This window comes from Podarcis vaucheri, assembly GCF_965113315.1.
Source record: "Podarcis vaucheri genome assembly, chromosome: W".
Lineage (NCBI taxonomy): Eukaryota > Metazoa > Chordata > Lepidosauria > Squamata > Lacertidae > Podarcis > Podarcis vaucheri.
This window is the reverse complement of record NC_138757.1, coordinates 32,041,022-32,068,731: the sequence shown is the minus strand read 5'-3', so window position 1 is coordinate 32,068,731 and position 27,710 is coordinate 32,041,022.

The following is a 27,710-nucleotide window of genomic DNA, read 5'->3' as shown; positions in this document are numbered from 1 at the left end:
ATTGCAAAGTATTGGAAGACACAAGATTTACCCACACTGGAAGAATGGCAGATGAAGGTAATGGACTACATGGAACTGGCAGAAATGACTGGCATAATTCGAGATCAGGGAGAAGAGGTGGTGGAAGAAGATTGGAAGAAATTTAAAGACTACTTGCAGAAATACTGTAAAATTAATGAATGTTAAAGGGATGTTGGATTGAAAATAAGTGGTATTGGTAAAAAGATTAACAAGAATATGTAAATATGGATTGATAATGGTGGAAAATATTTATTTATAATAGGTTAAGATGTTGAGCAAGGATAAATGATAGAGGGTAAGGACTTGCTGAATTAAATATCTGAACTGGAATACAAAAAGGGAGGTGTGAGGAGGTCAGGAAACTAGTAAATGAAGTACAAGATATGAAAATATTGGTTTTCTTTCTTTCTTTTTTGTTAACTGTTTTCTATTTTGCATTTCTCATGTGTTTTGTTTTTGTACCTTTGTAGTTTTTTTTTCTATTAGGGTTATTCTTTGTTCTTATTTTTTATGTTTAAACTTTGAAACTTTTTATTGTTTCTAAAATTTCAATAAATATTATTTCAAAAAAAAGAGAAACTAGCAGGTCTAGGTGGCTTCTGACAGTTGTCAAGAACCACAAGAATATGCCAAATCCTGGATGGTGAGGCTCAGTGCCTACTAGCCATAATGGCCACAGAACATACTCCACCAAGAGAAGCAGTATGGCTTGGAGGAGGGGAGCGTGCTGTTGCACTCAGGTCCTGATTGTGGGCTCCCCGAGAGGCATCTCATTGGCCAATGTGAGAACAGGATGCTGGGCCAGATGGACCAATGGCCTGATCCAGCAGGGCTGCTCTCATGCTCTTATGCCCTGGCAGACTCATCTTGAGAGAGCACCAAGTCTCATTCCCAGACTTCCTTGACACAAAGAGGATTCTCATTCAGCCTGCTGCACCTTTCAAGGAACTGCAACACCGCTTATACACACCACGAAACAGAGGATGCTGGTTATCAGGACAAATGTGGGGGAAAGGAGCCAAAACATTTCCAGAGCAGGGATGGCTTGAGGAAGACAACATATCACAGCCTTGCATTTCACAACTCGCCTAGCAGCCTTTGGCAACCCGGAATTCCATGCAAGCAAAGTGAGCAGGTGAAGGAGAGCTGGATCTCTCTCTTCCTCCGTGGCTTGGTGTCCATTCTGGCTGCAGAGGAAAGGAAGTCCGTCCAGCCCTCAACTCTAGCCCTCCTCCAACAGCTTGCTTAGCACGAAGCCATGTTTAAAATATATTTTTTACTAGCCTGCTCAGGAGGATGGAAAGGCAGGACACTACTAGCATCTCCGCAGACTAGGAAAAACAAACAAGCCTTGCAGAAAAATGATTGAGAGGACTTACTTACAAAGGCTCAACTATCAAGCAGGCGCTTACCTGGAGTCCCAGCGATCTGTTTTAGAGTCAAATTTGTACGTCGGGATGAACTTGATCTCTCCCTCTGTGAAATCAGCAAAAGCTGTCTTTTGGGTACGCTGAATGTTTAGCTAAAGCCAAAAAGAAATCGCTAATCAGCAGAGAAGCAAAAGACCCCCTGTTGCCTGACAATGGAGTCTATTAACAGCCACTGTTGTGCTGGAAGACCAAGGTGAAGTACTAGTAGGTTAAAGGTAAAGGTAAAGGTAAAGGGACCCCTGGTTGGACAGTGTTCTCGAAGCTACAAACATGAGTCTGACCAAACTGCGGGAGGCAGTGGAAGACAGGAGTGCCTGGCATGCTCTGGTCCATGGGGTCACGAAGAGGCGGACACGACTAAACGACTAAACAACAACAAAGGGACCCCTGACCATTAGGTCCAGTTGTGACCGACTCTGGGGTTGCGGCACTCATCTCGCGTTATTGGCCGAGGGAGCCGGCGTACAGCTTCCGGGTCATGTGGCCAGCATGACTAAGCCGCTTCTGGTGAACCAGAACAGTACACAGAAACAGTGTTTACCTTCACGCCGGAGTGGTACCTAGGAGCAGGGACCGAGCAACGGGAGCTCACCCCGTCGCATGGAATCGAACCGCCGACCTTCTGATCTGCAAGTCCTAGGCTCTGTGGTTTAACCCACAGCGCCACCCGTGTCCCACTGTTAGTAGTACCCAGTGGCCATTTGTTTTTCATGTCTGCTTTTATGATTTGTTTATCAGTATGTGGTTAGCAGCTTCAGATGCTACTGTTTTACAGAGGCTGTTTAGCTTGCTCTTTTTACCCCTATACTAGACAGGCTGTATTTCTGTGCTGTTTTCAGAGTGGGGAATGCCCATTCCTTCATGGCCAGCATGGAAACACAGAAGGCTAGCCATTTAGGAGGTTTGCAAAGAGGACAAGGGTGTTACGGGGTAATCTTCTAGCAAACAAGCTTGGCACAGCAGATCTGAGAGGTGGTTTTCTGCTCCCGGAAAGCCAGCCTGGAAACCAGGTTGCCAGGTGAAGGAAGAATGGAGAGATCAACCAACTCACTTGCCTTCAAAGAATTTCTGGTTGCCTGTGGCTACTGCGATAGTGCTTAGATATCAGGCTGGCTGACACATCTTAAAAAATACAAGCAAAGGGCTTTTTTTCTTTCATTAGCAAAGCTCCTTTGGGGCCCCGAATAGCTAAGCTGAGGAAGAAGTGGCTGGTCTTACTTGTTTGTTCTTGGTCCTGATCTTGCCTGCCCTTGTAATCCTACCTGCCACACACTCCTGTTGTCTTTCCATATTTAAGCAGCACGTCTGTTCCGATTGGAGTCCTATTCCTGCAGTTCCACATCCTTCTCTTTGGCACTTGGGCATTCGGTTCCAGGAGCTGGACCTGAGCACAGAGGCTTTCTTCTACTTGGACTCGACAAAGGAGCAAGAGTGGCTGACAGCTGTGGAAAAGGCTTTGCGTTCCAAATCCAAGTACAAGAAAGTAAGTCCAACCCCACCCATTTCTTCAGCAGCCAGACAGCTGTCAGGAGCTGGAGTGAGGAGGAGGAGGAGGTCAGCTAGAAAAAACACCTGGAGTCAGTGGTGTTTTATTCAAAAGAAGCCAACATTCTTTATTCAAAGAAACCCAAACCGTGCAGGCCTCGTGATCACAGAAACCTTTCCCAACAGCTCTTGCCCCAGTGAGGTAGTTGTGAAGGCTGAAGGTTGCTACCCTCCCACCACTCTCTGAAGTCTCCTCCTCCCCCTGGTCCTTCCCAAGCAACCTGAGACTCTGACACCTTGCCTGTCTTTGCTCCCTCCTCTTAATTTCTCTGTGTTCTGGGAGACCAGCAGGGAGGGGAGCTGATCGCAGCAGGATGGGGAGACCCCCTGGCTTCTTCAGCAGCCTGCCTGATCTCTGCCTCTTGACCCCCGCCTCCAGCCTCCACTTCTGCCTCGGATTCTGGGCTGCTGTTTGCCACAGAATCTTCCTGCCCTCCTGCCTCTTCAGTTTCCAACACCTCCTCTTGCTCACAGTCTGCTCCCTCTTCTCCCTCGGACGACCCCCCACCAGTTCCCTGGCTCTGAGCCTTCTTCCCTTGGGGGATCCCCAGTTGGTGCCACCTGCCACTCCTATCTGCATCCAGCCGGCTCAGGACAGCAAGCAATGAACAGAGCTGGTAGACATCCCAGTACCTTGCATCTTCTAGGTGCAGCTGGTGCGTCTAGTCGGAATGATGTTGCTCATCTTTGTCCGGAAGGACCAGCTCAGCCGCATCAAGGAAGTGATGAGGGAGACAGTGGGCACAGACATCATGGGGAAGATGGGGAGTAGACCCTGAGAGCGGAATTCCCTACGTCTATCTTTCTGTCTGTCTATCTGTTTTTCTAATCTCTGCCAACCAGTTCCCCCCTCTTTCCTGCTTGTTCACTAACAGGCATCTTTGCTCCGCCCCTGCAGGGTAACAAGGGGTGTGTGGCCGTGAGGTTTGTCTTCAACAATACCAGCTTCTGCATGGTCAATTCCCACCTTGCTGCCCACGTGGAAGACTTTGAGCGCTGAAACCAGGATTACAAGGATATCTGTGCCCAGATGAGCTTCCTGCCCCCTGACCAGGGTCTGCCGCAGCTGACAATCATGAAACACGAGTGCGTTTCGAGGGCTTGGAGGGAGAGAGCCTTGGCTGATGTAACTTGCTGGTCTCCGCTATCTGGAGAAGCAAATTGAGTCATGTTTCTGTAACTTTCCTGCCTGTGTGTAGCTCAGTGTAGGCAGCATTTGTTGTTGTTTAGTCGTTTAGTCGTGTCCGCCTCTGTGTGACCCCCTGGACCAGAGCACGCCAGGCCCTCCTGTCTTCCACTGCCTCCCGCAGTTTGGTCAAACTCATGCTGGTAGCTTTGAGAACACGGTCCCACCATCTTGTCCTCTGTCGTCCCCTTCTCCTTGTGCCCTTCTTGTTTCCCAACATCAGAGTCTTTTCCAGGGAGTCTTCTCTTCTCATGAGGTGGCCAAAGTCTGGGAACCTCAGCTTCAGGATCTGTCCTTCCAGTGAGCACTCAGGGCTGATTTCCTTCAGAATGGATAGGTTTGATCTTCTTGCAGTCTATGGAACTCTCAAGAGTCTCCTCCGGCACCATAATTCAAAAGCCTCAATTCTTCGGTGATCAGCCTTCTTTATGGCAGGCAGCATAGTGCTCTCCAAATGTTGATAGACCAAAATTCCCATAATTGCTAAGAACTGGCCTTGCTGACTGGGGCTCATGAGAGTTCCACTTCAGCAACACCAGGAGGGTGCAGTGTCGGCGATCCCTGCTGCTGCAGCTGCAACACTAAGGTTTCTACTAGAGCAGCCAGTAGAGAGCAACATAAACCGAGTGGCAGAGATGTACTAGATTAGATTATAGCAAATGTGGGCAACTTCTCCAGTGATCAGGGTGGGAGTTGCAGTTTGTTAAGGGCAGTAACGCGAAAGCAGAGTGGCCATTTTGCATGGAGAAGGTTCCAGGCTCAGTCACCAGTGTGTGCAGCTAGGGCTGGGCATGATCTCTGCCTGAAAGCTGCTGCCAGTCCATGTAGTCCGTCCTGAGCTTGATGGGTCAATGGTCTGCCTCAATATAAGGTAGCTTCCTATGTTCCTGTGTACTACAGCAGGGTTTGGAGGGCCACAAGCTCCCTGCCCATGAATTCAAGAACCAGGGGAAATTCTAAAAGTCTTTGCTGAAAGGACATCAAAGCAGGGGCCAGGTGAACCTCTTTGGGAGATTATTCTGAAAGGTTGGGTGCCATGACTGAAAAGGCCCTGCCATACTTGAAAGAGCCTGGGAAAGTTCCCTGGGAAAGGGATTCTAGTCAGTGGAGAGGCAGTGCAAACATAAGTGGGCCTTCTTCTGGTACCCTTTTCCCAAACCTTGAAACACTTGAAAGGCCAAATGGGATGCTCTGAATTGGGCCTGGAAGCAGTTCAAGAGCCAGTCTAGTTCACAGAGCACTAGCCTAATATGATCATACTGCCCAATCCTAGTTATCAGTCTTACTACATATTGCAGGAAGTGGCAGCAGGCTGCCCCCCGCCCCCCGCCCCCCGCCCCCGTGAGCTAGCCTGTAGCTGTGGCTGCTTTGCTTTTTTCCAGCACTGTCATCTGATCACTAAAAATGAGCTTCAGAGACTTCTGACCTACGACCAGGTGAGAGACATCTTTGTGTTATATGTGGTGGTTTAGGATATTGCCCTGTTTATTTCCTTTGTCTGGGATACCACAGCCTAGGCTAGAGAAACCACTTTCAGACAGTTAGGAGCAAAGTGTAGCTAGAACATAGGATGACTGCGACTTCTACAAATGCTTTTTAAGGTTGCAGGTTTGTGCAACCTGAATTAGAAGCAAGTCCCAATTAAGTTGGAGGGTTGCCTTGGAATAAGTAGGACTGCTCTGCAATTTCCCAGTTAGAGGGCTTTCCTAGCTCAGCACACGCTCCAGATGTTGTTGGACTCCCATCAGCCCCAGCATAGCTGCTGTCCAGCAATATCTAAAGGTCTAAAGTTTCCTGCTCTAGGTTTTGCATCTGTCTGGAAAATCTGCGTTGCTCACATGTTCTTATCAGCAGATACTTCCATTAAGTCCAATTAAATTGCTGGTGCTTTTTGTTTTACATTTTTCTCTCCAAGGTTTGTGTGTTCATCATGTTGACGACCTTTCTCCCACTTGGCATAAGGATCATTGGAATTTTGTGTTGAAACAGAGGCCTGATTGCTGCACCTTACGGTGGATTTAAACTCTGTGAGCGTAGTCATGCCTTAGCCCTTTGAGAAGGATGCTGCAAGGAAGGCAAGGGGGGCAGCCTCAGACTTCCAACATATGCAAAACCATCATAAAACATTAAAAACTTCCCTAAAGGCTGTATAGTTACTTATCTCCTTGACATCTGACGGGAGGGTGTCCCACAGGGCAGGTGCCACTACTCAGAAGGCCCTCTGCCTGGTTCCCTGTAACTTCGCTTCTCACAGTGAGGAAACCGCCAGAAGGCCCTCGGTGCTGGACCCTGATGCCTGGGCTGAACAATGGGGATGGAGACACTCTTTCAGGGCTGAGGCCATTTAGGGCTTTAAAGGTTGGCACCAACACTCAGAATTGTGCTCAGAAACGTCCCGGGAGCCAACGTAGGATGCAAAAGGATGGTTTTGCAGTTGCTCCTAGTGTTGGGGTGTATTCTGGTGGTTGTTAACAGTTTGTATGGATTATTGGTACATATAACAATGCATATTGTAGGTATGGCTAACCTGTGGTCTGCCAGATGTTACTGAGCTGCAGTTCCTGTTGGCTCCAGCCATCATGGCCAGTAATCAGGGATGATGGGAATTGTAGTTCTGCAGCATTGTGAGGGCCACGTGTCTGCTGCTCCTGAGTTAGAGGATTTTCCTGTCGTGTGATGCAGCAAAGTAATTTAAGATGACATGGGGCAAAAATGCACAAGCATCCTGTACCTTTAATAAGTGTGTATAAGATAGGATTTCAGCAGGTATACCCCTTTTTTTGCACTTGGCTAACCTACTAGTAGGGACGCGGGTGGCGCTGTGGGTTAAACCACAGAGCCTAGGGATTGACGATCAGAAGGTCGGCGGTTCGAATCCCCGCGACGGGGTGAGCTTCCCTTGCTCTGTCCCTGCTCCTGCCAACCTAGCAGTTCGAAAGCATGTCCAAGTGCAAGTAGATAAATAGGTACCGCTCTGGCGGGAAGGTAAACACTGTTTCTGTGTGCTGCTCTGGTTCACCAGAAGCGGCTTAGTCATGCTGGCCACATGACCCGGAAGCTGTACGCCGGCTCCCTTGGCCAATAACGCGAGATGAGTGCCGCAACCCCAGAGTCGGTCACAACTGGACCTAATGGTCAGGGGTCCCTTTGTTGTTGTTGTTGTTTAGTCGTTTAGTCGTGTCCGCCTCTTCGTGACCCCATGGACCAGAGCATGCCAGGCACTCCTGTCTTCCACTGCCTCCCGCAGTTTGGTCAGACTCATGTTTGTAGCTTCGAGAACACTGTCCAACCAGGGGTCCCTTTACCTTTACCTTTACCTTTACCTTTAACCTACTAGTACTTCACCTTGGTCTTCCAGCACAACAGTGGCTGTTAATAGACTCCATTGTCAGGCAACAGGGGGTCTTTTGCTTCTCTGCTGATTAGCGATTTCTTTTTGGCTTTAGCTAAACATTCAGCGTACCCAAAAGACAGCTTTTGCTGATTTCACAGAGGGAGAGATCAAGTTCATCCCGACGTACAAATTCGACTCTAAAACAGATGGCTGGGACTCCAGGTAAGCGCCTGCTTGATAGTTGAGCCTTTGTAAGTAAGTCCTCTCAATCATTCTTCTGCAAGGCTTGTTTGTTTTTCCTAGTCTGCTGAGATGCTAGTAGTGTCCTGCCTTTCCATCCTCTTGAGCAGGCTAGTAAAAGTATATATTTTAAACAGCAACAATATATTTAAGCAACCACACTACCTGGGGTGTATGAGACATCCATATCTTTCTGGTATAATTCCTCTCTGTATTCTTGCCACCTCTTCTTGACGTCTTCTGCTTCTGTTAGGTTCTTTCCACCTTTGTCCTGTATTATGGTACTCTTTGTATGAAATGTTCCTTTCATAGCTCCAGTTTTCTTGAACAGTTTTCTTCACTTTTTAGTCTCCCTTGCTTTCCTGGTGACCTTCAGCTTAAACACAAACAGCTCTGGAGTGAGAAAAACCCATCACACTCCAAAAGCCCAGCTGGAGGGACCTGGAAGTGTGAGGGAAAGAGCAGTTTTGTAGTGGGTTTGTTGCACAGGAACACCAAGTTCACTAACTGGCTGATTCAGATTGAATCCCATTCAAAAAGAGTGCAATGGTGTGTGTTTCAGCCAGCCATCCGGCTGCTGCAACTATTCCCTGGGTGCCACCACACTGTCCTGTCTGTGTGTTTGGAAGGGAATGGGAGCTATGCTCCCCCCGGAGACACTCCACTGCTTCTTCCTTAGCTGTGCTGCTCAACAGTTGAGGCAACCTTCACAGTTCTGGGATGCCGAGGAAGCGAATCAATACTCACGTTCATCTGTACTGGCTCAGTATGCCCTATTCTGATAGGTGCTGCCTTTCATATTCACACTCAACGCCCAAGAGCCTTTCCGCTCCAGAGATCTGGGGCTGAACCCGGGATCTGCACGCCAAGGCTGGAGTAAGAAAGAGCCCTTGCCAGCTGGCCACGTTGGGCGCCTGCCTGGAGAGTGGAAGCCGGGGCTTCAAGGGACATCGTGCTGCTCCTGGCAACCCCCACCCAACCCGACGTCCTCCTCCGCCTGAATCCCGCTTCCCCTGGGACGCACTTCCCATCCTGGAGCAGCTGGGGTGGGAGCGCTCCCCACCCCCCTTTCCAGACCCCACTCTCCTCGTTCTTCTTCTTCGTGCCTCGGGTGTTTTCCTGAGTGTATCTTCAGAACAACCCTCTGTGAGGGAGGCTAAGCTGGCCCAAGGACTGGCCCAAGGTAGCTCAGCCAAGTTGCCAAGGCCAGCATTTAAGACCACGCACCCTTACCCCTCAGTTGATAAAGCCGGGATGAGTCATGCTAGCAGCCTCTGGCCTTGATGGGCTTTGAGGCAGCCCAGCCCCCTTGTCTGCAAGCAGGCTGCCTCCGGGGAGGACCAGCACTTTTCTGACGGGACAGAAGCTCATCCCAGGTGGGAATTCGGGTGGTGCTGCTTGCAGAAGGAGAAGCGGCTGGCGCTAGCGGACACTCCCATTGTTCTTCTCAGGTAGGACTTCCGGGATCCAGACGGACGTTTTACCAAAAAGTATGGCTCGACTACTGATTTCTCATTTAAAGGATGGCAAAACGACCTAAGTTTGGCGGACGGGTGAAAAAAACCACGAATTACATTTAAAGTGCTGTGAGATGCAAAGGAAAGCTTGTGTTTTAAACTTGTATTTTACAGCTTGTTGCTTGGTGCGGTTAACGGAATGGGGATATTGAGAAAGAAGAGACTTGGAATTGGAAGGTTAGGATTTAAGGTAAGGTTACCAGATTTTTTTTCAAAGAATCCGGGGATACTTTTTTTTCCCCAAAAGAGAAACAAATGTTAATTTTTTAAAATCATAAAAAAAGAAGTAATACCTTCTCTTCTGGGTCTCCTCTGTCGCGTGGCCTTCCTCTGGGCCCCCGCCTGATCTCTTGGAGTGCTATCTGCCGTGGAGTAGGCTCAGGTCGGGCCTGGGCTCGGCCCCGTGTCCTTGCCCTCCTGGTGCTCTCCTACCTCTCTTCCTCAGCGACAGCAGCGCTGCAAGGTTGGGGCTCCCCTCTTTCTCTCTCTTCCTTCTCCTTCTCCCTGGGTTGGCTCCGGGGTTTTTACTGGCCCTGGAGCACCGCTGGGCAGTCGGCCACGTGGCCGGGCGCTCTCGCTCTCGCCTCGATTTGGGTCCTGGGGTGTGTGTGTCAGCAGTTCCCCCAGTTGACGCGCCGGACATCCCTGGTTCACCCTCGGCAGTGGCAGCGCAGGCGGCAGTCTCAGCAGCCTGGAGCCAGCCTGGTATTGCACTTGGCTCTGGCTGGCTTCAGGAGCTGCTCATTGCCCTGGCACCCGCCATTTTGCCTCGCCGGAAGTCCCCATATGATGTGTCTTGTGCCGTTGAACCAATCACGCAACATTCCTTCCCTACTAATAAATCTACAATCTGTTGGGGACAGATTTGTAAATCCGGGGACTGTCCCCAGGAGACAGGGACATCTGGCAATCATTCCGTAATAGGGCTTCTCCTGCCAGTATGTCAGCCTTCTCAGCCTTCAGAAGCACTTGTACGTCTGGCTATATGGGATTGTGAGTGGAGAAGGTGGCGCAGTCTGGATGAGTCCCTCTGTCTTGCTCTTTGGTCACTGTGACCGAGCACCATTTTGGGCCGATCAGGATCTATGGGGAAGGGGGTCCACCCAGAAGTTGTGGAGGGAACGGGAAGAGAAGCCTGGTCAAGAGACTGGCTCATGTCAGAAGGAGGCCTGACTGCATCCTTGGCGAAGCCCAGGGCAGGGCAGGAAGGCAGCATTGCCCAGCGGGAAGGCATTCGGAGGCAAATCATCAGCAAGGAGCAGAAAATCCCCTCCCCTTCCCTCAAGAAGACTGAAGAATCTCTAGTCGGCCTTCAGGTGAGTTCAGCATCCCAGGTCTCTGGGGTGTTCCTGTCCATTACAAAGCTGACTCGAGGCTCCGTCAACTGAGCCCCTACACTCCTTGCGTACATGAAAGGGCCACAGAAAGGATGGGAGGCAGCCTTTTCCTGGAGCCGTCTTACCTGCAGCAGTTCACTCGCTGGCTGCTGACCCTTTTCCTCCATCACCTGGATGATCCTCTCAAGAGAGGAGAGTTTCCTGCAGAGTCTGACCAGCTGCTCATCCCTTCTCCCTGCAATCTCCTTCCCCACCTCTTCCACATGATTCAGCAGACGCTTTTCTTCTTCTTCTTCCAGGAACTGGCGCAGTTGTCTCAACTTCTCCACAGTCTTCAGCCTCCGGTTCTGAGGAGGTCGGAGTGAGGAAGATGGTCAGCCTTCAAAACATCAGCAAGAGAATTAGGATTTGAATTGAACTGCTTCCACCCTCTCAGCTCACAAGTCCTCAGGCTTCTCCTTGACTGCTTTTCACATAATAAACAACAATGGGAAATAAACTCCATTTAGCTGCATTCAAAGGCGAACTTACCTAATTCACAATTCTTGGGAAAATATGGAGACCAAAACAGCAATCTTTTGAAATTCACACATCTGAATTTCTCAAGGTTGACCCAGTCAGGTAGTGTTCACAAAAAATGTATTCATGAGGGCAAAGCACATATCAAACTAATTATACGAGAAGGTAGCCACCCTAGCATTTGTTTCATTTTCAGAATAATAAATAAATAGCAAACCGATATGGGAAAAGGAGAGAGAAGTTGAAATGGGCAGATTTCCCCATCCCTCCTCAGTCCGGACGTGTTTCTTGAAGTGCTTGTTCCCTCACTAGTAACAATAGGGACACTTCCAAGGAGGTCTTTGCTTTCCTTGTCCAGGTCTGCTTGATAGGCCAGAATTTCCCCTCTCTCTTTCCTCCAAATCTCCAGGCGGCGACAAAGAGAGGAGATGGATATTCTACTGACTTCTTGGGTCCAGTGGCCTTGCTATAATAGCACAGTAATTTACTGGAGGAAAGAAAAGTACAGAGGTTTTCAACCTTTTTGGGTGCACAGCTCCCTGGACCAACTCCCTTCTTTCTGCGGCACCCCTGTGGGACTCAGGAGACCAGTTAGGTCCCCCCTTGCTTGCCCAGCTTGCCTCCCCTCCCCCTTTCTCCAACAGCCTGCCTTGCGGAGTGCTCTCTCAGCCTCCTCTTCTCTCCCCTCTCCTTAGGAGTCCTCCTCTTGGTCTCTGAGCTGCCCCCGCTGCCCCCCAGGGGCCTGGGACTTGCCTGTCCATTCCCAACAGCAAGGGCCCCTCGCCAGTTGGCTTGCTTCCTCTGAGGCCGCCTCAGCTCCTGGCAGCCCACACCCCCTGGCCAGCCCCAGAGGCACCATTCTCTGGGGGAGAACAGCTGGACAAGCCTTGGGGAGGCAGAGATGGCATCCGAGGAGGGAGGGAAGGAAAGAGGGACAGAGGCCAGTGTCTCCCGCGGCACCCCTGACCATCATTCAAGGCACCCCAGCTGCCACAGCACACTGCTTGAAAACCACTGCAGAACTGGGACGGGAAAGGTTTCTCGTCCAACTAACTGGTCTGGAGAAGAGGAAAGGCAGCCATGCTTGCTCCTTTGTCTTCTCCGAGGAGACTTCCAGCCTGACTTCTCATCTTGAGGCCCCAGGGAGAAGTGGGAAGAGGAGGAGGAGGAGGAGGAAGCATCCCCAGAAGAAGTGTGCTCCCCACCAGTAGGTGCTTCCACCCCCCACTCCTAAATCTGCTTGCAACAGATACTTGGGGGGGGGCATCCTGCACCATCTGGTCAATTCCTGGTGCTAGGAGAATTAGAAGGTCTAAGATATAAACACATACATACCGTAAATACCGTAAGTAGTTCTCATCACAAAAGAATATGCAGGTAAACCCATGAACAGCCAGGTAAACCCATCAAGAGGTTTCCTGGCAGACAGGAGTCTGTTGTAGGCCGCCCCTTCTGTGATGTATGTATGATGTATGGAGGGGTGGTCTTGGGCTCCAGGGTGGGCAATTTCAAATGTCTATATAAGGACTTGGTTCGGGGTCTCCTCCTCTCTCCTGCGTGGGGGGGGGGGTGAGCACCCTGTTGCAACAGTTAATAAAGATCTGGCTTACTAGCTGCTTTGCTTCTCAGTATTCTCTGGTTGGCCTCTGTTATTTTCTCCTACCGATAGAGAAGCTACAAAAGGAAGGGAAGCTACAAAAGGAGCCATTTTTTCCCTTAAAACACTGGCCCCCAGTCCCCACCCTCTTGCAGCTGACCCCTTGCTGCTCTCTGCTTGGCAGGGTATTGAGGAGGCATCCTGCTAGCCAAAGGAGACATGTGCAATTCACATTTATAGTGTTCTAAATATGTTCAAAGCAACCTTGCTGGGGGATGTGGATGAGGTTAACCCTTTCTCTCCCTGCCATGGTCCCATGAAGCTGCTGTATTTCAAGGGAAGATCCCTTGGCCCCCCCTGGCAGAGAGAAAGACTTTAACTCCCTCCTCCCAGCCATCCCAGCAGCCCTCAGGCTTCCCCTTGGCTGCTTCTAAGGTAATAAACAACCACCAATTAATACCATGCCTACTTTGGATCTGAGAATTAAGAAGATCACCTGCCAAGAAGAATACACAGCTATTTCTCCCCCTCAAGGTACCTTGTATTCCTCGACAGCCTCTTCCAGAGGAATCACCTCATGGTGTTGGTGCTTCTTGGATCTGCCCCAAACCACACAGATGGGGGCTTCATCCTCCTTGCAAAAGAGTTTCAGGGGCTCCTGGTGCTTCTCACAGACTCCTCCTTTCCCTCTGGAAGACTGAGAGTCTTGGCTACTTCGACAAAGTTGGCCAATTGCCGATTGCGGACGAGGCTCCTTCTCTGGACTCCAACTCGGCCTTGAGGACAGGAAGCCATCCTCCTTTTTGCCCCGCTGCACTGGATCAGGCCGGACCGGCAGAAGTTGTGCCTACACTCTGGGATGGTCCCTGTGTCGTAAGAGTCAGGGTCAGAGAGGGGAATGAAGGAGAAGGATCCTACCAATATCAAATAGATCGTATTCTGCCTTCACACCCTACAAGAAGGTCAACGGTGCCTTGGGGAATGGATCCTTTTTTGCTGCAATGTTGTCATCTAAATAAGCACATCTTCCTACAAGTGAATAGTAGCCACCTATCTGGGGGGAAATAAATGTTGGGATATTTCCGTTCCACCTTAAAAGGGAGCAGGCTTTGTGAGTCACAGAGTCTGCGCATGTCCTGTTCACAGGATGTTTATGTTCTGCTGTTCCTTTCAATTTTGCAGTCGGTCAGAGACGCTGACTCAGAACGGTCATGTTTTTCCTTTGTTCTGTTCAACGCTAAATAAAGTCTGTAAATTATGCTCTTCTGCGGTGCAAGCTTTCTGGCTGTGTTTTCTGCTGATAAACAGTGTGCACAAGCCCCGGAATGCAGCCAATCTATTTCTGAGGCTTCATGTCGCTAACTGCTGGATCTGCCTGTCTACGGGAGATTGATGGACGTCCGGCAGCCGGCTTGGGGCCATGATGGACTATATCTCCCTGGCAGTTTCCCAACAATAAAGTGGTATGCTGAGAGACATGGTTACGGTGGAGAGCAAATCTGTGTTCAACAATCCGAACATCCAGAGAGAAACCAGATGGCAGCTTTTTTTTTACTGTGTCCACAGAACTCAATGAAAGCCAACCAATGGTTTGGGTCAGGTGAAGTAGAAGCATGTTGAAATCTGCAGATGACACAAAGTTCAGCGGCAGTAAATCAGAAAGAGGGGCAGTCCTTAAACAGCTGAAGAGAAGGGGATAAACCTCAACTGAGCATCCAAGTATTAACATCCTGACGGTAAGGACCTTACCCAACCCTAGTCACATGTAAACACCATTTTATAGTATGGCTTGATGAGCTAAAAGATGAATAGGAGTACCCATTCAGAAGCACATCATATTGGAAACAATGCAGTTCAGTACTAACACTCAGATATGCACCAGCTTTATTCCCAGTTTGTGATCCAGCAAAAGACAAACATACTGGAGCTGATTTACATGTCTTGTTCTTCTTTGTTGGATTGGGGCATAAGCACTGAGCCCTATCTTTCTTCTTACCTTTATTCAAACGGGTCAAGGCTTCTTCAATGGAAAGTCGGTCATCTTCTGTCTCTTCTGGTTTGTTTACTACCAGTAGCAGGCAAAGCTTGTTCTGGCACCTCAGAATTCTCGTGTCTCTTCATTTTTTTTCTTATTCCAGGAAAGAAACACAAGACAAGGTCAGCTTTTTTTTCTTTTCTTTTGCTAGTATTTTCCTGTCGTCCGATAATCAAGTTTGGTGCAGAAAAGGAATGGAGAGCTTTGTTGTTGTTGTTTAGTCATGTCCGACTCTGCGTGACCCCCTGGACCAGAGCACGCCAAGCACTCCTGTCTTCCACAAACAGGAAACCTACCAGACAGGAGGTAAACAGCGCACTCAGATGTCTGTTGTAGACCGCCCTTTCTGTGATGTAGGTACGATGTATCTGGGGGGTGGTCTTGAGCTGTAGCACCCTGCTTGTGGTTAACGCTTAGCTGGAATGAAATATTCAACGCCGCAATAGAGAAATTAAAATAATAATTTATTTGTCAGACAAATAAATGAGAGACACAGTGGTATATGGTTACCAAAGCTCTGCCCACTCCAGCCCTGATGGCCAGCACTTATATTTCCTCAGCCCAGCCCCCTTGCTCCTCCTTTGGCTGCCTCTGTCCAATCAGCCTGGTTGAAATTCCTATTGGCTGTTTGCTAGAACCAATCATAAAAGATACACCCATTTCCTATTACCTTTTATGGGAGACAAAGAGCTATATTTCCTTCTATCCATAAATGGCAGACAAGTAGCCATATATCTTACATTTGCCTCGACAAGGCACCTTAATTATCAGATCATCTTTGCCCTATTGCCCTATTGCCCTATTGCCCTATTCACTCCAAAACAGATAGCTCATGGTTTTAAATTTTTATCTTAAACAGAGATCTTTGGTTCACCTTCTCACACACCATCAATGAAATAAGAATCTAACATAAGAATCTAACATTTCTTACTTTCTAAATCCTTTGCATAATTACATTTAAGCCAATATATTTCATACATAACATATATAGATTTTTAGAAGAAAAGGCCTTTTCAAAGTAAAAAGGAACTTAGTAAAAACAGCTTCAAAACAGCTTCAGAGAGAAGCCTCTTCGGTTTACAACCCCCTTTCAAGCCAGCTGCTGTTCCCATTAGCTCTTGCCCTTAAACCTTAGGAAAATATGGCTAGAGTCTGATGGGAGGCACATGGTATTTTCTGTTAAACAATAAATTTCACTATTTACCAACTCTTAATTAGTGTTTTTGCAGCTTGATTGTATTCTGTAATATGTTGGGTCACTGTAACCTTTGCTCCCAGCCTGTAGTTTCCTTTTACAACCCTGAGGTACTGCTATAGATCAGAGGGGCCCTGTTTAGGAAGATAAACATCTGCCAAAGTACTTAGCCAGCTGGTTTATGTCTGGCATGAAACATACAAACATTTGCAAATATATTTTTTTAAGCTCATTTTAAAATACAAGCCTTGATCAGATGCCTCAGAGCTACACCCCTTTCTGTGATGTAGGTACGATGTATCTGGGGGGTGGTCTTGTGCTACACCCCTTTCTGTGATGTAGGTACGATGTATCTGGGGGGTGGTCTTGAGCTGCACCCCTTCTGTGATGTAGGTATGATGTGTCTAGGGGTGGCCTTGGACTCCAGGGCGGGCAATTTAAAATGTCTCTATAAGGGCAGGCACATCTTTGTTCGGAGTCCTCCTCCTTCTCCTGCCTGTGGGGGGAGCACCCTGTTGCAACAGTTCAATAAATATCAGGCTTACTAGCTGCTTTGCTTCTCAATCTTCTCTGCTTGGCCTCTGTTATTTTCTCCAACCAATGGAGAACCTACAAAGGACTCTAGAAGGGCTCTGAGGTACCCCAGAAGGGAATAAGGGCAGATTTTTGTTTATTACAATATGCAGGAGTGGGCTGCAAAAGACGGAGTTTGGCCTCATTAGGTCCCCCTACCACGAACTCCTTAGGTGGGCCACCCTGCGCCCGCCTTGGCATCGCGCCTCGCTATTCTGCAACTCGAGATAACACTGAACTGCTCTGCAGGGTTGTTGTAAGGATTGCAAGTCAAGGCATCCGAAGTGCCTTTGAACATTGAAAAGCCCCTAGCCAATGCTTTGAACTAATGTCGCTTTAAAAAGGAAACTCTGATTAGTAAGAGTTTGGGGAATTAAAAATTGGTTTGTTCTGGGGGTGCTGAAGCTGTGTTCTGGCTTGAAAACCCAGTGAGACCACTGGGCCATCTAGTTCTGTATGGTCTCCCACAGCCAGCAGCTGCTCTCCAGGATTTCAGAGCTCTGCTTCCCATGAATGGGTTGAAACTGCCACTTTTTGCATCATGTGCCTCTCCCAGTGGGCCACCCAGAGCCATTTCCTGTATAGCGTTCTACATCCCATGTAGTCCTGCTTCTTCCAGCTCAGTTCATTTCATTCTGCAACTGTGCAAGTTAGGCCGCATCTGCTTTATGCATTCAAAGCACCATCATGCCCCTTGACATGCTAACAGTTGCATCTTTGTATTCAATCCCTTCAGCACCTTGGACAGCAGTCTCTCAAGGCTCAGCCACAGGTACCTGGCGCCCCATGCTTCCTAGGCCCAGGTCCGTGCTTTAAAGGCACTGTGTCCAAGTGTTTTGTTGTCTCAGGGCTTTCTAATTGTGACTCATGTTCAGCATCCGTTTCCAGGGCAGCTTTATTTATTTCATGTCTTTAAGGAGTCCTCTGTGTGTGGCAAAGGCTTGTTGCTGGGACAATAGGAGGCTGCCTTATACTGAGTCCCACTATGGCTCTATCTAGCTCAGTCTTGTCCACAATGGATGGCAAAAACTCTCCAGGGTTTCAGACAGAGGACATTCTAGCTGGAGATACAACAGATTGAACCAGAGAGCTTCTGAATGTAAGCAGCTGCTTTACCACTAAGCTATGGCCCTTCTCCCATTGCTTCTGCCCTGAATGAACTGCAAGCCTGTCCTCCAGTCCTCCCAAAACTCTCTTTTGTGGCTACACTCTGCAGGAGGTCATTGGTTGCAGAAGTTGAGCTGTCTGCACAAGTGACTGAATCCGTGAGAAGGCTGATCTGGAATGAAATGCTGACTTTCAGGCATCCCTTGAAGACCTTTTCTATGCCAACAGCTCTGTGCTATCATTTAAACATTTCTTGAGCACCCATACATTTGAATTCTTTTTAATGTCCACCCTCCACCCGCTTTTGTGTTAGGATAGTTCCGTTCCACCTTAAAAAGGGCGCAGGTTGTTGCGTCACAGCCTGCGTATTTCCTGTTCACAGGAAGATTCTCTTTTGTTTAGAGCTTTTGTTTCTCTCTCCTTGCCTGGACATCAAAGCAGGCAGTCATGTTTTTTCTTTGTTCTGACCAACGCTGAATAAAGTTGTAAATAATGCTCTCCTGGGTGCATCTTTCGTTGTACGAACTCTGCTGAAAGAGCGTGCACCAGCCTTGGAATGTGGCATGTTATTTCGGAGGCTCGTGTCGCTAATTGACTGATACTGTATCTACGGGAGATCGATGGATCGTCCGGAGGCGACATGGAGTCATGATGGCCTTTGTCTCCCTGGCAGTATCCCAACATTTTGTACATTGCTGTCTTTTATGACATGCCCTAGCTTCTGAGAAGCCTTTCGCTCAAACCAGTTAGACATGACATGAATTAGTCGTTTTATCCACCTGGCATGTATGGAACAGACCCTGACGAATCAAATGACAAGGCATAATTAATCCCCCAGCTGAACTGAACAGGGAGCAGCAGCTGGGGTAGAACATGCAAACAAGAAATTATTAGTTCAAGGTACAGAAGCCCCAGAACACCCCAGCCACATGCAGTTAAGAATAGCAATTCCAGATTAAAGGGCTTGCATCTGAGACATTTGTTCCTTCCTTTTTGCCAAGACAGGTGATGTTCCTACGAATACATTGGAAATTTTGAAAGGACCGTGGGCATTTCCCCTCCGCAGCTGAAGATCCAGAGCTATCTGAAGAGGGGGAAATACCAGGTCCTGCTCAGCTGGAGATCTCTTATTTCCTTTGAAGATATAAGCTGATTAGAATTTTAGGCTGCCGGGGGTGCGGCAAAATCTGAGGATGGGAAAAATTATATCACTGGCAGTCACATGGGAGGCTGCTGAAAATGCACATGGAGAAACAATGGGTCCCTGTACTGAGGGGACTGCTTGACCTGCAGGAGGAAGCCAGTTGTTGAAAGGGAACATGGCTCTGAGAAGGAGCTTAGAGGGAGATTTCAACATCCAGCTGGAGCCATCAATGGCAGTTCGTCACTAGTTCGGAGTTGGGGACTCTTTTTCAGTCTTAAGGGCCATATTCTCCTCTGAGAAACCTTCCAGGGGCCGTGTGCCTGTGGTGGGAGGGGCCACAGGTGAAAGTGGATGGAGTGATAAATGTAAACTTTGGTTTCCTAAGGGAGGCTGGTTTCTACACACATTCAACTCTCCATTCTCTGTCCTTCACGACTCAAGGGTGCGAGGGGAGGGGTAGTACCTCTGGTGGGGGGCACGTTGTGCTCCTTCTGGGGTAGTTTGTCCACCTTTGGTCACTACAGCTCTCACCTGCGGCTCTTAGAAACTGTCAGCCTGCAGCAGCAGCCACACCCCAGGAATGGCTTCAAGTGGCAGGCTAACCAGGTGAGGGGAGTTGATGGGTCTCAAACCCTCATTGAGTTTGGGGCTTCCCCTGCATGCAAAGCTAGTGTCGGGTACTGGCTAGAGGAGGAGGAATGGTGGGAGGCTACAGCCAGGGAACCCCCCAGGGAAGCATCAAAGTGGGAAGGCTCCAAGCCAGGAGACTGCTGCTGGGATGCAGGAGACAGGTCAGAAGAAGAAGAAGAAGGGGGAGCAGATGGCTTGGAGGCTAAACAAGCAACAGGTTTAAGTGAGACTGAGGCAGCTGAGGAGGAGGAGGTGGTGGTGGTGGCTGAGGCTGCAACAGATCCCCAGGCACCTGCCATGTCCACTGTTCCCTTCTCCCCTCCTCCTGTGTCCCTAGGAACAAGGGAGGCATTACATGTAGCAGAACAAAAGGCACAGAGAGCCCCTCCACGACTGTTGGGAAGTCAGCCGACTGGGGAGGAGCCTTAGGCTAGGGATGCCATATTTCTAAAAGTAGAAACCAAGACACCCCGAAAGCTGTGGAGCTATTTTTAGGAAGACCCCCAAATTGTTGAGCTTCTTAAAGGAAGACCCAGAAGCTGTTGATGTATGATAGCCCTACCTTAGGAGGAGGCTAAAATCCTCCGTTCTGGCAACTGGGGCTAGTCCTGCCTGTGGAGTTTCTCTCTCAGGTTTTGTCTCTCTGAAGAAAGAGTCCACCTTACTGCTCATCTCTGAGTTTTGATGCTGAACTGCAGCTGAATCAGCCCTGACAGCCAGGCTCCGGACAATTGAGCAGATGAGACCACTAGGGGGTCCAACAGTCAAGAAGGTGGTTTCTGCCCGTGCTGTAGAGGGAAGTGACGAACAGTGGGGCTCATCCACCTGGGCAGGTAGCTCATTTAAGAGAAGGAAGTCCCTGATCCTAAACCTGATTGATCCATTTAGCCCAGTATTGCCCACTTCCACCCTGAGTGGCAGAAGCTCTCCAAGGTCTTGGGCAGAGAGAGGCTCCTACCTACATTGAGCTTCTAACTGCAGGTGCTAGGGACTGCACCTGGGACCTTCTGCATGCAATGCAGGTGCTGACACACTGAGGCTATGGCGCCTCCACAAAACCTTCAGGTATGGGCAGGAGGCACTACTCGGCATTCTTATATCCCACCCTTCCTCCCAAAGGAGTCCAGGGCAGCAAAGACACAGCAGTTAAACAACCAAAACATCCAAAAACAGTTCCTACACAGAAGCAGACTAAGAAAAATCTCTCCGTAGAAGGCTTCTTGAAAGAGGAAGAGGAAGTAGGCAATGAAAAGATAGCAGAGAAGGGACCCCTGATAAGATGGTACCTGCAGGAAAATGTTACTACTCCTCTTTTGTCTCTTCCTTATGAAGGATCCCGGTGAACAAGCAAAAAGCCCTTGGAAAAATACACACACACAAATACACAAGAGGACAAGACAAGACAGGGCTGTGCACCACAAACCATCCCAAAATAAGCCTCCATTCCCCATCAATCAATATTGGGCTAAAAGCTATAGAACACAAAGCTAAATGCACCTAAAAACTGGTTTTGAAACAGCCTTGGTCTTGCCAAGTCCCTCAGCCTTGTGAGTTTGGGAGCTAGTCTGCAAGGGTGAAAATCTAATGGAGGATTCCATTGTTGAATTAACCAAGCAAGGGTCATAGTTGCCACCTATGTTCCTTGTGGTTGCTCTGTGCCAGAGGGCAAATGAGGGTGGGCCTCCTCCCTCGCCTGGCTGGGAATGAGAAAGGAAAAGGTCAGAGTTGTGTGAGAGAGCTGGGCTGGAAGTTGGCAGAAGTCACAGAGAGAGAGAGCCATGCCTGATTTCTTCTTGATTCGAAGGCTGTAACTGGAAGAAGCAAGACCTGCTGGGGCGCCAGTGCTGTGAGCCTCTCCATCTTCGGCTCAGGTTGTATATGTGTGTGAATAAACCATATATCATAAAGACACCACAGTCTCCGCTGAGCCTCATTCCAAGGAAACTTGCTCTAACAACCTCACTAATGCAGCCCCTTCAGTCCTTTATTCTAGTTCCCCTTTCCATGCCGTACCATACAAGGCTTTGCCAGTATTTTCAGGGTCATCTTCCACCACAATTTAGGGTTGCCATATGTCTGGGGAAACCCGGACATGTCCTCTTTTTGGGGACCAACATGCCTATCTGGGCGATTTTTTTTACATTTTAAAGGAAATGTCCAGGTTGAGGGGGAGGTGTTGGGGTCTCGGGCTCAGGTGGCTCGGGATTGGGCTGCTCTGCCCGTCATGGCCCCTGCCAGCCCGAGCTGGGGAAAGGGGCATGGCACACCTCTTTTCCCAGCTCGGGCTGGCAGTGCCTCAGGCTGTCCTCTTTTTTTGCTTTTATTTATTAATTATTGAATTTATATACCACCCTATACCCACAGGTCTCAGGGTGTTTCACAAAGTAAAATGAAAATATAAAACCAAAAAATAAATACAGTTATACCCTCGTTTTCAAACAGCTTAGTTCTTGAACGTTTCGACTCCCGGAACTGATTCCATTCAACTTCCAAGGTACGACTGTAATCAAAATCAAAACAACAACCACCCAGTAACCCACAACTGGATGGCCCCATTGGGTTCTGGAATTATGGAGGGATGAAAAACTGATTGCATCCCACTTTCTCTACACTATGCGTGTACCCCTGACCGTGTCCTCCCTTACTCATTTCCCCCCTACCCTAAACTAGAAAGCCCCAAATGTTTTAGCTTCTCATCTGGGAGTTGCTCCAGCCCCTTGATAATTTTGGTTGCCCTCTGCTGAACATTCCTGCCCCCCACCCCAAGCTCTGCCTTCAACTGCAAACGTGGCAGACAATGCCTTCCCTGCAGTTGCACTGCCGAAAAAGTTCAGTTTTACTTTTAAGGACAGGAAATTCTCCTGCAGGCCATCTGTGCTAAAGAGAGGGTGCAGATATAAGTCTCCTTCTTTTGGACCACCCAATTTGCATAAAAATAAGACAAGATTAAAAGTGTTGAGTTTTCCCTGAGCTGTGGCTGCTACTTCCTGAGCATGAGAGATGAAAAGGGCCTGTATGGATTTGGCAAAGTCAGCATTCAGAGTTTGAGAATCACACTTGGCTCATGACCAAGGGTGTCCAAAAATAGCAAAAGCCAAACATTTGGCTCAGAGTTGATCTGTGTCCCTCCAGATTTTGCTGGTCTCCAATGCCCATCACCATCATGACCAATGGTCTGGGATTATAGGATCTGGATGTAAAATAAACAGCAGGGAGGCCTGGTAGGGGAGAAAAAGATGGCGGCTGTAACACCTTCTCCTTCGTGAACCCTCCGATTACAAACCTTTTATAGCCTTTTATAGCCTCCTACAGCCGTCTTTATAGCTGTTTTTGTAGCTGTTTTTATTAGACTTTTAAATTTATTTTACCTCTGTTAGAAGTTTAATTGTTTTACTTCCACGGTTGGCCTGTTGGGGCCAATATACGTATCAACAAGGATATTCAAACCTTCTGCTGAGAAAGCCTGCAGCTGATTAGTAACGCCGCCTTGAAGACTGGGTTATGCTGAGCAGTGGAGGAGGAGTAGCAGATAAGTTGTGCCCATAAAAGATAAGTTCTCTTTTATCTCCGTTTATCCGTTTACTTCTACCTTGAACCTCCGCAGTTAGTGAGACAGCGACAAATGGGTCATGGCAAGTGACCAAGATCTGCTGAGAAAGGTTGCTCACCTCCAAGAGTAAAGCAGTCGAAGCTTGAATCTCCCCCACCATCTACTAACAATAACAGCAATACAGAGCAAGTAATTGCTTCTGCGGTCGAAACATACAACTGCTTTTGGCCTCTGTATGATCAAGGAGAGTTGGAAAAGCTAGCTGATCCAGCGGGGGATGGAAGCCATAGGGAAGCCCTCCTCCCTGACACCTTAATTACACCTCCGCCATTGAAACGGGACGCATTAGGGCAAACTGCCCATGAATTAGTACCTGATCAAATACAACTGGTTATCAGGACTTTAAGCTTCATTTTTAAGGAATTGGAGGGGATTTCTTTGTCATTGAATAAACTTTCACGGGCCCTTCTGGCCCATTTACCTTCCTCAACTGAGCTATCTAATTTGCATCAATTTCCTGTGCAGCTTGTAAGTGCCTTAAAGAGACAACCTGACCGGAAATTTCATCTTAAGAGCTCAAGACGCTGGTCGCCACTGCCCCAAAGGAATAAGCAAAGGAATAAGCAATCCTTGATTTTTCAACCTAATAAAATATGTCTATCCTTTTTTTCCCGTGACGCCCCCAGACTTAGGTGGAATAACCTGAGGACGGCTAAAGGGTACCTACGTGATTTGTTAGAATCATAGAATCATAGAATCATAGAGTTGGAAGAGACCACAAGGGCCATCGAGTCCAACCCCCTGCCAAGCAGGAAACACCATCAGAGCACTCCTGACATATGGTTGTCAAGCCTCTGCTTAAAGACCTCCAAAGTAGGAGACTCCACCACACTCCTTGGCAGCAAATTCCACTGTCGAACAGCTCTTACTGTCAGGAAGTTCTTCCTAATGTTTAGGTGGAATCTTCTTTCTTGTAGTTTGGATCCATTGCTCCGTGTCCGCTTCTCTGGAGCAGCAGAAAACAACCTTTCTCCCTCCTCTATGTGACATCCTTTTATATATTTGAACATGGCTATCATATCACCCCTTAACCTCCTCTTCTCCAGGCTAAACATGCCCAGCTCCCTTAGCCGTTCCTCATAAGGCATCGTTTCCAGGCCTTTGAACATTTTGGTTGCCCTCCTCTGGACACGTTCCAGTTTGTCAGTGTCCTTCTTGAATTGTGGTGCCCAGAACTGGACACAGTACTCCAGGTGAGGTCTGACCAGAGCAGAATACAGTGGCATTATTACTTCCCTTGATCTAGATGCTATACTCCTCTTAAATACTCCTCTTTCCCAGATAGATCTTGTGTCTGTGGTACCCCTAAATGCCACGCCCTGGCCGGGGAGATTTGTTCTCTCTTTCCAGTCTGCAAGAATCCCACAACTTCTTGCAAGACAGAAAGATCGGCTGGCACTCTGGGAGATTGTAACAACAAGAGTCTTTAAGGACACGAGTGTTAAACCTCTTTTTGCTAACATCCTAACCGGCAATGAACGCTCGCCTCCTCCTTCTGTTCCTATATTAAAGGGAAAAACACCTAGCCGGGTACCCCCTGTTCCATCTGCGATCTCAAGTACCCATCTAGCTACGTTGAGGAATGATCCAACTGCAAGCGGAGAGTGGAATATCCCTGAAGAGAGAAATCTTATCTTCTCTTACGGAAAACTCCCTTCAGAAGAACAGCTGGCTATTCTCGATAGATTGGATCTACTCAAACAAAGACTCCTATCGCTAGGGGACCCCTCTATGCCGATGAGAGAGGAGAGCAGGCGCTCCACGTCCCACAAGGCGTCTCCATCAAATGCCTTGAAAATATCTCAACCTGCTACATTGTTACCCCCTACTGATCTGAATCAGCAGTCACCTGTTGACCAACAGCACCACTCCACCGTGGAGGAAGTCGATAAACTCAATACTCCCGTCTTAGACTTTAAGTCCAACCAAAATATGGAAGCTGATGATTCCTTTGCCTCAATGCCTGAGCTAGAATCGACCCTGTCTGAAGATCACCAGGAAATGACTATGCATGTACCAACCCCATGTTCACGTCCTCCTATACATCTGCGTGATAATTCTTCTCCATCTGCGCAGCAACTACAAGTGATGGCTCGAACACCTCTTAGCGCTACTCTGGTTAAGATTGACAACTCTGACGGATCTACTAGTATAGCCCATCAAAGACTTGCTACTACTCACCTTAATGAACAGCATTCGACTTCATCAACTTTGCCTAATTCTTCCTCTTCGGCAAAGCCCTTCCTGCCTGTTAATGTTACCAAATTACGGACTCAATCAACACAGAGGAAGACGCTATCCGCACAAACTAAAATTACTGATTTCCTTACGGGTCCTCGGTCTACCCCCAAGAACCCATTAAACAACTCAAAGTGACAATTACCGGGACAACACAAGGACCCGACATTATCAATACTCAGTTGGAACATTGCTGGTTGGAGATCCAAAAAAGCAGACCCCGAATTCAGGAACTACATAAATTCATTTAACATCATCCTATTCCAAGAAACATGGGATGAGGAAGAGATTACCATAGACGGCTTCGATCTTCTAACACTTCCGGCCTCCCCTTCTTTGAAAGGTGGTCGCCCCAAAGGGGGTCTTTTGATAGGGATCTCACTCCAACTTCGTGCCAAATTCACTCTGATACGGGCTTCCCCACCTTTTGCTCTATCTGGACTGATCGCAGAAGGGAAATCCTCATTACTAATTACTAATGTTTATCTCCCCCCCCCCCCGAAGGCTCAGCACCTGATCTTGATTGGAGATGGGAATCATTTGAAAATCATCTATTGTCATGTCATACCAAATGCCCTAATTCGTATTCTTTAATTGGGGGAGACTTTAACGCTCGAATTGCCACAAATTGGGACCTACTAACCAAGTCCAAATGGTGGACCCCCCCATGTTTGGACAACTTTGACTTGGAACATACCAGAATTAGAACTTCAAAGGACAACAGAGTAAACAAAGCTGGAGTGACCCTTTACCAAATGGCCATTCGCCTGAATTTAGTATTTTTGAACGGCACCTTCCCCCCCCCCCGATATACCGGGGGAGTTCACTCACCTGGGACTAGCATCTAACAGTGTTATCGATTATTTCTTGATTTCCGCAAATTTGGCCGTCAATGTACTTTCCTTCCAAGTTGAAAACCAACACTTCAGTGATCACCTCCCAATAGTGACCTCTTTGTCATTGTTCCGGTGCCAGAAGGACTATAAACACCCAGTCCTTCTGGAAACCTCATCAGCGATCAAAATAAGAGGGATCAAATGGTCCGAGGCTGTGGCCCCAAAATACCAGGATTTTTTCCACAGGGAAATCACTGCCTATCTACCTCAAATAACTACTGATTTATAAGATTCCAATTCGGTTTTGAAACTTTTTAACCTCCTTATAACAAACCTTACCACTTTTTTTACATCACCTCCTCAAAAGGCGAAAGTAGCGCATTGCAGTGCTGGGGCCCCTTGGTTTAACACCTCTTGTAAACAAGCAAGATCCCTTCTTCGTTCCATCTATAATGAATATAAAAACTCCAATGCCCAGGCTCTACCATCCTCCTACTTACAAGCCAAAAGAACATACAAACAGACTTTAAAGGTGGCCAAACGTGAGTGGTATTTAAAGCGTTGGCGAGCCTTGATTGTGGCTTCTAGATCCCGCAGACCACAGGAATTTTGGGCTTTGATAAACACAAGAGGAAGGAAGTACCCACTGACGATTATCCCTGCGCCCACATGGGAACAATTCTTGAGTAAATATTTCTCCTTGGCTGAGGAATCCAACTCATCCACGGAATTCCGAGCCGACCACCTACCTTTGTGGCCCTCTACCGACCCAGACCTGATAATGAACTTGATATTAGAACTGAAAACGGGCAAAGCCCCTGGGCCGGATCTAGTCCCTGCTGAGGCCATTGTTGCGCAACCGAGGTGGTGGGCTGAAATCCTGGCCAAAGTCTTTGATGCAATTAATTCTACGGGGCTTATCCCTAGGTCATGGAAGGACGCCATGATCGTGCCAGTCCATAAAAAGGGTCCCCCTGCTGTCCCGGAGAACTATCGAATCATCAGCCTTTTGTCTATCATCGGGAAAATCTATGCAAAATTTTTGCTGTCTAAGCTATCCCATTGGGCAAACGACTCAAACTTGATTGGCCATGAGCAAGCAGGCTTTAGGAACAATTATTCGACCACTGACCATATGGTAATTATGTATCATCTTGCCAGAAAATATTCTGCCCCGAGGCGGGGGCGCTTATGTGTCGCTTTCATAGACCTAAAGGCCGCCTTCGACAGTATCCCAAGAAACTGTCTATGGAAGAAATTAGAGAGATGGGGCATAGATAGAAGGCTGTTATGGCTTATAACCCAATTACATCACGGGTCGTCGGCTAGAGTGAGACTCACGCCGGCGGGAAACCTATCCAACGCGGTCCCAATAAATAGAGGTGTGCGCCAAGGCTGCATTTTGGCCCCACTCCTCTTTAACTTGTTTATTAGCGATATGAAGCTCTTTCTGAATGAGTCTCAAGCCAACATTCATGCCCCCCGCCTAGCTGATTTCCGCTGCCCTCTGCTCCTATATGCCGACGATGCAGCGATCCTTTCCTACTCTAGAGTCGGCTTATGCAGAGCTCTAAAGATTTTTGCGGCTTATTGCAAACTCAACCATTTGACAATTA